Source organism: Choloepus didactylus, chromosome 16, assembly GCF_015220235.1.
Source record: "Choloepus didactylus isolate mChoDid1 chromosome 16, mChoDid1.pri, whole genome shotgun sequence".
Classification (NCBI taxonomy): Eukaryota; Metazoa; Chordata; class Mammalia; order Pilosa; family Megalonychidae; genus Choloepus; species Choloepus didactylus.
This window is the reverse complement of record NC_051322.1, coordinates 30,476,322-30,488,122: the sequence shown is the minus strand read 5'-3', so window position 1 is coordinate 30,488,122 and position 11,801 is coordinate 30,476,322. Positions and strand designations below refer to the sequence as shown.

The 11,801-nt window shown below is 41.3% G+C and overlaps 1 protein-coding gene across 2 annotated transcripts in view; it reads right to left on the bottom strand.

The window, feature by feature from the left end:
- Positions 1-11,801, bottom strand: part of MYO5B (myosin VB) — a 413,295-nt gene that overhangs the window by 365,554 nt on the left and 35,940 nt on the right. The window lies entirely within an intron of this gene.

Genomic DNA, 11,801 nt, shown 5'->3' with positions numbered 1-11,801 from the left:
CAAAGCAATGCTTCCAACACATCTGCAGCAACACATCAATGCATCTTCTCTCAGCATATTTGTGTCTTCTTTCACCCAAAAAGGAACACAAAAGCCTTTTTCCATTGTCTGGAAGATAATTTTTAAGACATTTGTATGGAAGATAGTTTTTAAGACATTAAGATAGTTTTTAAGACTCTCTCTACTATAGTTTACAAAGCAAATTATTTTTATTGTAAAGTTTAGTGTGGAAGAGCTGATTTCTGAAATACAATTAAAGTATAAAAATATATATATGTATATAGATATATGAATATAAACAGTTGTCTCCCTAATCCTGTAGTTAGAAGAGCCTACTGCAGTGGAGTTACAACAGCTTATTGTAAGGAAATGCCCTTCTCTGAGATGAAAATAACTATAAATTACTGACATTCTAAAAGAAGCTATGAAGCAGCTGCTCTCCATTCCGAAGCTAGGTATTTGAGGATGGTGCTTCTGATCATGCTCATGACCCAGACCCCTGTCAGGAGCCAGAACCACTAGGAAAAAATTTATTTCTTAAATAAAAGAAGTGTCTGCCAAGAAGAAGAAGAAAAAAAAAAAGCAAAAATTGAGAGCTTTACTGCTCACTTGGAAGAAATAGAAAAAGAACAGCAAACCAACCCTACAGCAAGTAGAAGGAGATAAATAAAGATTAAAGCAGAAATAAATGAATTGGAGAACAAAAAAAAAGAATATAATCAAAACCGAAAGTCAGTCCTTTGAGAAAATCAATAAAATCGATGGACCCATAGCTAGGCTAACAAAGAAAAAAAAAAAAAAGAGGATGCAAACAAAATCAGAAATGAGAGAGGCATCATTGCCACGGATCCTGAAAAAAATAAAAAAAAAAATTATAAGAGGATACTATGAAAAACTGTACACCAACAAATTAGACAACTTAGAAGAAATGGACGTTTTCCTAGAAACACACAAAGAACCTATACTGACTTGAGAAGAAATAGAAGACCTCAACAAAACAATCACAAGTAAAGTCATCAAAAATCCTCCTACAAAGAAAAGCTCCAGACTAGATGGCTTCACAGGGAAATTTTACCAAACTTTCCAAAAAGAACTAACACCATTCCTGCTCAAACTCTTCCAAAAAGTTGAAGAAAAAGGAAGACTACCTAACTTATTTTATGCAGTTAACATCACTCTAATACCAAAACCAGATAAAAATACCCTGAGAAAGGAAAACTACAGGCCTATCTCCCTAATGAACAGACACACAAACTCTCAACAAAACACTTGCAAACCAAATCCAACAGCACATTAAAAGAATTATACACCATGACCAAATGGGGTTTATTTCAGGCATGCAAGGATGGTTCAACACAAGAAAAATCAATGTAATACAACACATTAACAAATCAAAAGGGAAAAATCACATGATTATCTCGACGCTGAAAAAGCATCTGACAAAATTCAGCATCCCTTTTTGATAAATACACTTCAAAAGGCAGGAATTGAAGGAAACTTCCACAGTAGGACAAAGGGCATACATAAAAAACCCACAGCCAGCATAGTACTCAATGGTGAGAGGCTGAAAGCCTTCCCTCTAAGATCAGGAACAAGACAAGGATGCTCACTGTCACCTCTATTATTCAACATTGTGCTAGAAGTTCTAGCCAGAGAAATTCTTCAAGATAAAGATATTAAAGGTATCCAAATTGGAAAGGAAGAAGTAAAACTGTCATTATTTGCAGATGATATGATCTTATATTTGGAAAATCCTGAGAAATCAATGACACAACGACTCAAGCTAATAAATAAATTCAGCAAAGTGGTGGGATACCAGATTAATGCACATAAGTCAGTAACGTTCCTATATACTAGAAATGACCTAACTGAAGGGACACTCATGAAAAAGATTCCATTCACAGTAGCAACTAAAAAAAATCAAGTACCTAGGGATAAACTTAACCACGGATGTAAAAGACCTCTACACAGAAAACTGCAAAACATTGCTAAAAGAAACAAAGACAACCTATGTAGGTGGAAAGACACTCTGTGTTCATGGATAGGAAGGCTAAATGTCATTAAGATGTCAATTCTACCCAGACTGGTCTACAGATTCAATGCAATTCCAATCAAAATTCCAACAATTTACTTTGCAGACTTGGAAAAGCTAGCCATCAGATTTATTTGGAAGGAAAAGGGGCCTTGAATAGTCAAAAACATCCTAAACAAGAAGAATGAAACGGGAGGACTTACAGTTCCTGACTTTAAAGCTTATTATAAAGCCACAGTGGTCAAAACAGCAAGGTACCGGCATAAAGATAGACATATTGACAAATGGAATTGAATTTGAAGTTCAGAAATAGATCCCAAGATCTATGGTCAATTGATCTTTCACAAGGCCCTCAAATCCAGTGATCTGGGACAGAACAGTCTCTTCAATAAATGGGAATGGGAGAACTGGATATCCATATCCAAAGGAATGAAAAAGGATCCCTACCTCACACCCTATACAAAAATTAACTCCAAGTGGATCAAAGGCATCAATATAAGAGCCAGCACCATAAAACTCCTAGAAGAAAATATAGGGAACCATCTTCAAGACCTAGTAACAGGAGGTAGCTTTTTAGAACTTATACCCAAAGCACAAGCAACAAAAGAAAAAAATAGATGAATGGGAACTCCTCCAGATTGAACACTTCTGTGCTTCAAAGGACTTTGTCAAAAAGGTAAAGAGACAGCCAACTCAACCAGATAAAATATTTGGAAACCATGTATCTGATAAGGGTTTGATAGCCAGTATATATAAAGAAATTCCTACAAGTCAACAACAAAAGGACAAACAACCCAATTATAAAACGGGCAAAGGATATGAACAGACATTGTTCCAAAGAGGAAATACAAATGGTCAACAAGCACATGAAAAGATGTTCATCTTCATTAGCTATTAGGGAAATATAAATCAAGACCACAATGAGTTATCACCTCATGCCTATAAGAATGGCCACTATTAAACAATCAGGAAACCACAAATGTTGGTGAGGATAAGGAGAAAATGGAACATTATTCACTGCTGGTGGGAATGCAAAATGGTACAGCCACTGTGGAAGACAGTTTGGTGGTTCCTCAGGAAACTAAATATTGAGTTGCCCTATGATCCAGCAATTCCACTACTCAGTATATACTCAGAAGACCTGAAAGAGTGACACAGACAGACATTTGCACACCAATGTTCATATCGGCATTACTCACAATTGCTAAAACATGGAAACAATCCAAGTTCTCAAAAGATGAGTGGATAAATAAAATGTGGTACATACATACAATGGAATATTATGCAGCAGTAAGAAGGAACCAGGTCCTGAAGCACACGACATGGATGAACCTTGAAGACATAATACAGAGTGAAATAAGCAGACAAAAAAGGATAGGTATTGTATAATGTCACTAATATGAACCATCTGGAAAATGTAAACTCAGAGTCTTAAAATGTAGAATATAGGGGAACTAGAGTTGACAGCAGCTAGGAAAGGGGGATTGGTTGCCCAATATGTACAGATGTGTTAACAAGGTTGTTTGTGAATAGTTAGAGGTGATGGCAGCTCGTTATTGGGATTATAAGTAATAGTGTCTATTGAAGGTGGATATGATTGAAAGGGGTTATCTGAAGTCATGTATCTCACCGATTAACACTACAAATATAAATAAGTTCTTGCAGGAACTACTTCAAACATATGACACTTGTACAAAGAGTGAACAGAGTGGTATACAGGAAAATTACCTATTGCACACTATTGACTATATATAACAGTAATACCTTACTAGTACCACACTAATAGTAAATAATTGGGGGGGGGGGTATGGGGTGTTTTGGGTTTTCTCCTTTGTGTGGCTGTGTCTGTTATTTTTTCTCTGGAGCAATGAAAAGTGTCTAAAGTTGAGAATGATGATCATGGTACAACTAATCGAGGATACTATGAGACATTCATTCTATACTTTGGATAGAATATATGGTATGTGAACATATCTGAACAAAAACTACAGATTCAAAAAAATAATAAGTAAATAAATAGGAGGTTACAAGTGCTGGAGAGGATGTGGAAAGAGAGGTATACCTATACTCAGTGTTGGGGGAGGAAGCAGAATGGTGCAGCCCCTCTGGAGGGTAATGTAGTGGATCCATAGGAGGTTAAATATAGGGTTGCCATAGGATTAGGCAATCCCATTACTAGGAATATACTCAGAAGAACTGAATGCAAGGACACAAGTAGACATCTGAACTCAGATGTCTATGGCAGCATTATTCATGATAGCCAATGGATGGAGGTGGCCAAAGGGTCCATCGACTAAGGAGCAAAAGGGTGAGCTGTGATGTATACCTACAATGGAATACTGTGAGACTACAGAAAGGAGTGAAGTCTTGAGGCATACAACGGGTTATATGAACCTCGAGGACATTATGTTGAGCAAAATAAGCCAGAAACAAAAGGACAAGTATTGTATGGTCTCATTTAGAAAATGATTACAAGAAAATCAAGACCGGAGGCGGGGCAAGATGGTGGATTGGTGAGGTGTCTGTTTTAGTTACTCCTCCAGGGAAGTAGGTAGAAAGCCAGGAACTGTGTGGACTGGACACCGCAGAGCAATCTGACTTTGGGCGTACTTCATACAACACTCATGAACACGTGGAACTGCTGAGATCAGCGAAATCTGTAAGTTTTTGTGGCCAGGGGACCCGCACCCCTCCCTGCCAGGCTCGGTCCCGTGGGAGGAGGGGCTGTCAGCTCCGGGAAGGAGAAGGGAGAACTGCAGTGGCAGCCCTTATCAGAAACTCATTCTACTGATCCAAACTCCAACCATAGATAGACTGAGAACAGACACCAGAGAATCTGAGAGCAGCCAGCCCAGCAGAGAGGAGACAGGCATAGCAAAAAAACAGCAAGACAAACTCAAAAATAAAAGTGGAAGCTTTTTGGAGTTCTGGTGAACATAGAAAGGGGAAGAGCAGAGATCAGGCCCCACAGGCTCATTTGCAAACCCAAAGAAAAACTGATCTCTCTGCCCCCTGGATCTTTCCTTAACAGCCCTAATTGCTTTGTCTCTTAGCATTTCAATAACGCATTAGATCTGCCTGGAGGGCCCCTTTTTTTTTTTTTTTTTTTTTAATCTTTTTTTCATTTTTTAAAACAATTACTCTAAGAAGCCCAATACAGAAAGCCTCAAAGACTTGCAATTTGGGCAGGTCAAGACAAGAGCAGAACTGAGGGCTCTGAGACAAAAGGCAATAATCCAGTGCCTGAGAAAATTCACTAAACACCACAATTTCCCAAGAAAAGGGGGGGGGCATCCTCTCACAGCCATCATCCTGGTGGACAGGAAACACTCCTGCCCGTCACCGGCCCCACAGCCCAGAGCTGCCCCAGACAACCCAGTGTGATGAAAGTGCTTCAAATAACACGCATACACCACAAAATTGGGCATGGACATTAGCCTTCCCTGCACCCTCAGCTGGTTGTCCCAGACTTGGGAAGGTGGAGCAGTGGGAATTAACAAGCCCCATTCAGACATCATTTCAGCAGACTGGGAGCCTCCCTACACAGCCCAGCAGCCCAGAACCACCCTGGGGGGACGGCACTCACCTGTGACATAGCACAGCCATCCCTCAACAGAGGACCAGGGGTGCACAGCCTGGAAGAGGGGCCCACTTGCAAGTCTCAGGACCCATATGCCAATACCAAGGACTTGTGGGTCACTGGCAGAGACAAACTGTGGCAGGACTGAACTGAAGGATGGACTATTGCAGCAGCTTTAAAACTCCAGAAACACCAGGGAGATTTGGTTGTTAGAGCCGCCCCCCTCCCTGACCGCCCAGACACACGCCCCTTATACAGGGCGGGCAACACCAACTACACACACAAGCTTGGTACACCAACTGGACCCCACAAGACTTACTCCCCCACTCACCACAGAGGCAAAGCGGGGTAGAACTGGCTTGTGGAGAACAGGTGGCTCGCGGACGCCACCTGCTGGTTAGTCACAGAAAGTGTACTCCACGAAGCTGTAGACCTGACAAATTAGAGATAAGGATTTCAATTGGTCTACAAATCCTAAAAGAGCCCTACCAAGTTAAGAAAATCAGGACCTAGACTGTAAGCTCATACAGCAGTCATATTTATTCTTGAGTTTTAAGTGTTATTTCTAAATTCTGAGATGTTGTGCTCCCCTAGAATAGGCAATGAGATCTGGTGATTCTATATAGCTTAATGTAATACCCGGATACATTCCAGAATATTTTGGACAGATAATAAAAAAAGTATTTGCAAAGTCCCTCGACGGACTGGAGAAAAAATATGGAACTATTAAACTTCCCCAAGTGAGAAAGTCCTGATATTCTCTCAAGTATTAGGGCCCCCCAATTTAATAAGCCAAGCCCTCGATCATGAGGTTGGCCCTTATGAAACTTCCTTCTGTAATGGTGAAGCTAAGTCTACTTATAAAACAACTAAGAGTCACCCCCAGAGAACATCTTGTTGCTCAGATGTGGCCTTTCTCTAAGCTAATCTCTGGAAATAAACTCATTAACTTCCTCTCTATGTGGAACATGATTTTCAGGGGTGTGAGTCTCCCTGGCAATGTGGAACATGACTCCCAGGAAGGAGACTGATATTGGCATTGTGGGACTGGCAATGCCTTTTTGACCAAAAAGGGGAAGGAGAAACGTAACAAAATAAGGTTCCAGGGGCTAAGAGATTTCAAATAGAGTCAAGAGGCTATTCTGGAGGTTATTCTTATGCAAGCTTCATCTAGATACTGCGGAGTGCCAAAGTGTGCCAAGTCCCAACCATTAGTATTCCTGCAAACCCTAAAGAATACCCAGGGCTCTAGCTGAGAAGCTACAAAAGTTTTACTCACTAAGTTTATTTTTCAGGAACATAAAACCTCCAGATTTTTCGTATGCCAGATAAGTCCTAAAACTTAGAGGTACCAGTCTCTCCAAGAACATCAACCAGCTGCATCCCCCTATGCCATAATGTCGACACCACTTTTCAATATGAAGGTAGAAAGGTCATTGCCTAAATATCCCTGAAGATTGAGAGAATGATCAAATGAGAGGAGGAGTTGTAACAGAGAAATTAGGATGTGATTAAATCTGATGAGGAAGGAGAAGGAGGTAAAACAATTTCTTTCCTTTCGATGTACTACTGAATCATTATACAGTGTAGATATTTCTTTTTAGTTTCTAATATATTCGAACAACCAGAAGGAAATACCTGAAAATGTGCAACTGTAACCCATACTATACTTTTAAATCTTCTCTATAACTACTTGTTAAACTATACTTTAAAGTCTATCACTTTTCTGTATATGTCCTATTTCACAACAAAAAATATTTTTAAAAAAAAGTATCCTAATAATGGATTTCCTTTGAACAGAGGATGGTATCTGAAATTCTAACATCACCAAAAAGCCCTGTGTGACTTATCTGACCCCAGCCTATCAGCCCATCCTCATCTTCCCCACTACTTACAACACCCCTGACCCTCTGACCTTCCTTCCAGGAAGTTCCTCCAATACTATCAGCACTGTACTGACTCTGGGCCTTTGCACTGGCTTTTCCCCTCTACTTGAATGAGATTTCTCTTCTCTCCAGCCCAGCAGAGCCCCTTCCCCTTGCTAGCTTCTTACCTTTCCCCTTCTTACAAAGGTCACCTTCAATTCTCTAAATAGTCTAAAACATGCATCCCTGTTCTTCTTATACCATCCTATTCTCCTTAATGATAACAGACAAACTGACTATCTTACATTTATCTGTATGATGATTTAGTGTTTCTCTCTCCCACTGAGCCATAAGCCAGAGGACAAAAAGCATGTCTGTTCTGTTTACAAATGCAGGCTTAGTGCCTGGTGGAGCACAAGCACTTAAGGAGGGGATTAAAGAATAAATGACTGAACAAATATGGAGTTCATCTTTCACTCAATCAGAATTCCCCAAAAACTGGAGATTTTACTGTATAACAAGAAATTGCTGATATTTTCATAGATGAAAGCAAAGGAAAGCAGGAGCACATCTAATACAGAAGTGAGCATGCATAGCCACTTGCCCGAGAACATCGTTTAGTAATGGTCCAGGAGGGCAGGGATCAACAAGTAATGAGTCTGAAGTCAACAGTAAGTGTTTGGAATTGGTCTCTCTGAGGCCTCTCTAAGCTAGAGGCAGCATCCGGCATATCACAAATACTCAATTTATGGCACAAAGAAGGGAAGAAGAAGGGAAAGGTCCTTACATCTCCCCGTTAGCTCACACAAGGCCATTACCAAGGCTCTTAGGACCTCTAATGAAGTCTGCCCTTTTATACAGCTAACCCCTCATTTTAGCAGGTGAGCCTCCACCCCTGACTTTTATATGGACATACTTTTCACCCTGGCACAGCCATTTCTGACCACTATTACCCACAATTATGACCGTCCTTGGGTCATTCCTAGCTCTTACTATCTGCAGTGTTCAAGAATTTACAAATTAATCATATAATGTCTTTGAACATGGAAAGTCATAGAATTCTATAATATGGAAAGTACCCCAAGATCATCTGACCCAAAATCCTCATTTTCAAGGCCTCCCTGAGGCCTAGGGAGATCACATGCTTTGTCCAGAGTTCAGAGTCCATGGTTGAGAACACCAAAAATAAGAACGCCAGTGCCCTGGCCCCTGGTCTAAAACCTGTGCGTTGTCTCGCCTAGGGATTGACATTCTCTCAGGAAGGAGCTACACTTAACTTTCTCAGCACACACAGAAGTTTGTTGAATACCTAATGACTGGGTAAGAACAATAATTCGTATACATTGGCTTAAAATCCTCCAGATTAAACATAAGCCAGCACCTGTACTACCACTGAGCCATTATGTTTGCTATCATCGATAGTAATGGACATTTCCAAATAGAATCAGCTGCATAAAGCACTGTAAATGCTACAACTCCCCTCAGGCATGAAGACTAACAACCAGGAGAGACAGAGAGGAGGTTTAAACTTATTACCCTCTGCAGATTCCCAAAGAAGTCAGACAGGTTTGTCCACAACTGTCAGTCACTTCTGAAAATCAACAAGCCCTAGCTGAGAAGGTGGGTGCACAGGCAGCCTCAGAGTCAGGGTAACTGAACCCACAGTTCCCCCAGGAGCTCCCTCCCCCAGCCCTCGCAAAGACTTCCTCAGAAAGCAGGCAAAGGCTTGGTGCAAATGATGCCAGCCCTCCCTTATTCTGTCAAACAAAAGATGCTTCCCTCTACTTTAACTTATTTAATAACTTCAGCCAATGCAGAAGACTTCCTTAACACTTTTAAGGCTCTCACTCTCAAGGTGCTTTCATATGTTTATTATCTTCTTGAACCCTCACAATGATCTGAGGATCTGAGGCTGAGCTTAAACTTACAAACCAGAAAACTCAAGCAAAGAAGCTGAGTGGCATCCGAAGACGCCCAGCCTCAGAGCAGCAGAGCCAGGGCTCCTGGGCCCCAGATGCTCCCTCGGCCCCTGCCTTTGCCACCACCCTCACCACATCACCTTGCTCCTCACACACAGTGGCTGCCTCCTCTGCCCACATCACATCAAATCCCACCCATGTAGCAGGCTCTCCAAGAGTTACCTGTTTGGAAGCCAGAGTCTGGAACCTCAGTATTGGGAGGGGTATTCCCCATGAATGGATGATAGAAAACAAAGATTCCTTAAATAGGGGCTGTCTAAGCTCCAGTTATTATTTACTTAATTTCAGAGATTATCACCAACACTGACCACAAGAACAGAAACTGTTCTTTAATTAGCACATTCCCCTGGCCAAGCCCCAGGGCAAGCTCACTCCCCGTGCAAGGCTGCCAAGGCCCTCTGTCAACACCTCCAGTGGTGGAAGCTCACTGGGGCAGCTCGGTGGACATCCCAACTAGTCATCCCAAAGATGTGTCCTTTATTGAGTTAAGGTCTCTCTCCCTAAAGCTTTCACATGCTAATCCCAGCTGTGACCTTGGAGAGACAGATCAACCTCAAGGTCATAGCATCAAGTCAGTCTTCCATAACCATTACCGCTCCCTGTTCCCCTCACTCCACAGTTTAACATCCAATATCCCTCCCCAATCCCCAGCACTTTCTCAACTTATTCTCTTCTCTAGGAAAAGTACCTTTACTACTTTAGCCATTTCTCATCTTATAGTTCCCTGACTCCCTCCTCCTGGCTTCTCTCAAGATTATTAGTTTGCCTCTGTCCCTCTTAAGAGTGCAGGACTCACTGTTGAGGTTGGGCACAAAGCACTGAAAGCCAGTGGAGCGCACAACCTGGCTGGGAAAAAAGATAAACTCGCATTTGGCAAGGAAACCAGAGATCCTGAAGGATACTATTAAGGATGAGTGATATATTCTAGAGTATGTTAGGCAGATAATAAAAAAGTATGTGGCAGCTCCCTTGAGGGACAGGAGAAAAATATGGAACTACTAAACTTCCCCACCTGGGAAATTCCTGATACTCTCTCAAGTATTAGGGACTCCCAATTTAATAAGTCAAGCCCTTGACCTTGAGGCTTGCTCTTATGAAACTTATTTCTATAATGGGGACGCTAAGCCTACCTATAATTATGCATAGGAGTCAGTTCCAGAGAACCTCTTTTGTTGCTCAGATGGCCCCTCTCTAAGCCAACTCTGCAAATAAACTCATTACCCTCCCCCCTACATGGGACATGACTCCCAGGGGTGTGAGTCTCCCTGGAAACGTAGGACATGACTCTCAGGGAGGAGACTGACCATGGCATTGTGGAACTGACAATGCCTTCTCAACCAAAAAGAGGGAAAAGAAATGTAGCAAAAGAAGGTTCCAGTGGCTAAGAGATTTCAAATAGAGTCAAGAGGCTATTCAGGAGGTTATTCTTATGCAAGCTTCAGCCAGATATTGCAAAATGCTAGTGTGCCAAGTCAAAACCATCAGTATTCCTGAAAACCCTAAAGAATACCCAGGGCTCTAGCTGAGACTCTATGGAAGTTTCATTCACTGAGTTTATTTATCAGAAACATAAAACCTCCAGATTTTTCATATGCCAGATAAGTCCTAAAACTTAGAGGTACCAGTCTCTTTCAGAACATCGACCAGTTGCATCCCCCTACACCATAAGGTCGACACTTTTTCAACATGAAGAAGTTAGGAAGGTCATCCCACATATCCCTGAAGATTGAGAGAATGATCAAGTGGGAGGAAGAAGCTGTAACACAGAAGTTAGGATTCAACAAATCATTATGACTACTGTCATTATAAAGCTAATTCTTTTTCATTTCTAGTATATTAGAACAACCAGAAGGAAATCCCTGAAATTGTGGAACTGTAACCCATACTATACTTTGAAATCTGCTCTATAGCTACTTGTTAAACTATATTTTGAAATTAGCACTCTTCTGCATATATGTTATATTTCACAATTTTTAAAATGTTTAGAAAAATAAATAAGGACTGGTGTTTCCCTCCCCACCCCACCCCCAAAAAAGGCCATCCCCTGTCCCCACAAAACATCAGATTCAGAAAAGCATGCAGCCTTCCCCCTGCCTGCCTCAGTTTCCTCAGCACTGGAAGTAAGAATATTGCTGACCTCTAGAAAACATATTTAGAGAATCGAGTTCTAGTTAGAGACCCCATTATAGGGCAATCAGGAGGCAAACACCACGTTTCTCAGGGTCTTGAACAGTGTATAACTCAGATCCCAGAGCAGGAGCTACCCCAAGAAAAGGAGGATTTGTTTTGTTTTTCTTTTTTTTTTTTTAAGACTTCAAAGATGTCCCATCCAGGAAGCTTGGACA